Source organism: Phalaenopsis equestris, unplaced genomic scaffold (genome assembly GCF_001263595.1).
Source record: "Phalaenopsis equestris unplaced genomic scaffold, ASM126359v1 Scaffold199607, whole genome shotgun sequence".
In the NCBI taxonomy this organism is placed as follows: Eukaryota; Viridiplantae; Streptophyta; class Magnoliopsida; order Asparagales; family Orchidaceae; genus Phalaenopsis; species Phalaenopsis equestris.
In genome coordinates this window covers 7,180-9,091 of record NW_018219470.1, presented here as the reverse complement: position 1 = coordinate 9,091, position 1,912 = coordinate 7,180, and the positions used below count along the sequence as shown (strand labels likewise).

At 30.1% G+C, this 1,912-nt stretch overlaps 1 protein-coding gene across 2 annotated transcripts in view; it reads left to right on the top strand.

The window, feature by feature from the left end:
* LOC110035752 (AP2-associated protein kinase 1) overlaps window positions 1–1,912 on the top strand; it is a 23,662-nt gene that overhangs the window by 18,088 nt on the left and 3,662 nt on the right. The window lies entirely within an intron of this gene.

Here is a 1,912-nt window from a genome sequence, read left to right as displayed (position 1 = left end):
TTTTGGAGTAACTAATGAAGAAGGTAGAGCTATTTTAGATTTTACTTTAGCGTATGATTTTGTTATTACTAATACTTTATTCAAGAAAAAAGATGAGCATCTTATTACTTATAAGAGTGGATGTAATAAAACACGAATTGATTTTTTTTTTATGAGAAGAAGAGATTGTCGCGATTGTAAGGTCATTCCAAGTGAAAATTTAAGTGCCCAACATCGTTTATTAGTTCTAGATTTTAAGATTAAGAGTTGTAAAATAAAGATTGCTAGAACTCATCATCGTAGAATTAGATTGAGAAACTTAAAAGACAAATAAAATTATTTTTATGTATAAAATTCAAGATTTCAAAATTTGGGATATTCATGAAGAAGCAAATATTATGTAGGATTAAGTAACATACACTATTAAACAAGTAGCAATGAACATGTCAGTAGAGTGGTAGAAGATTTCAAAAATATTCATGTCAGCTACGGTTTTAGAGTGATTAATAAAGAATGTAGAGTTATATTAGATTTAGCTTTTGAGTTTAATTTTGTTATTACTAATGTTTTTATTCAAGAAAAGAGATGAGCATCTTATTACTTATAAGAATGGATATAATAAAACACAAATTGAATATTTTCTTATGAGAAGAAGATATCGTTGAGATTATAAAGATTGTAAGATCATTCTAAGTTTATGAAAAAAATACAATCGACATAAGTTATGAAAATATTCAACATAGGTGGGTGAGTCGTTCTGATAAACTTTTTAATAAATTTTATGAAAAAACAATCGACCATAGTGATCTTAATATCATTTAATAATAATATAACATTTCATTTTTACCATCGCATTAGTAAAAAAGAAGTTGAGGAAACTTTAAAGAAAACTAAGGGTGGAATGTCTGTAGGACCTGATGATATCCCAATTGAAGTGTGGAACTATTTAGGAGATTTAGGAGTTTCTTGGCTTATCAAACTCCTTAATAGTATTTTAAAAACTAAAAAAAATGCATAAGGAGTGGAGGAATAGTATTTTGGCCCCCATTTTTAAGAATAAAGAGGATGCAGAAGAGTGTGCAAATTATAGAGGATTTAAGTTGATGTGACATACTTTAAAGTTATGGGAAAGGGTAATTGACTATAGGTTAAAACGTATTACAAATCTACTATGGAAGCTATACATTTATTAAGAGGTTTGATGGAGAAGTTCAAAGATAATGAAAAGGATTTACATATGATTTTTATTGATTTAGAAATAGTTTACAATAAGGTTCCAAGTGATATCCTTTAGAGAGTTCTTGAGAAGAAAAGAGTTGATATGACTCATATTCAAGTCATTAAAGATATGTATACAAGAGTTGTTACTTGTAATCGAACCAAAGGATGATTTACCAAATATTTTCCTATTTCTATTGATTTACATCACGGATCGGCTTTAAGCCCATATCTTTTTGCTTTAGTTATGGATGGTCTTACTGGACACTTACAGGAAGATGTACCTTGGTGTATGCTTTTTGCTGATGATATCCTTCTCGCAGATAAGATGAGAGAAAAAGCTCAGAAAAAAGTTGAAATATGGAGGTCTACCTTGGCATCTAAAGGCCTTCATTTGAGTAGAACTAAAACTGAATACATGGAATGTAATTTTAGTAGTAGTAGCAGCTCTAGTGACAGAAGTGTAAATTCGGGTGATCAAATTATTAAAACTTGTGATCGATTTAGGTATTCGGGTTTATTGTTCAAAGCGATGGTGGTATAGATGGGGGTGTTAATAATAGAATTCAAGTTGGTGGTTGAAGTGGAGGAATGCTTTGGGCTTATTGTGTGATAGAAAAGTGTCGCTTGGACTAAAAGGAAAATTTTATAAGATGGTGGTGAGACCTGCAATGCTCTATGGCTTTGAATGTTGGCCTTTAAAAGAGAAGCATAA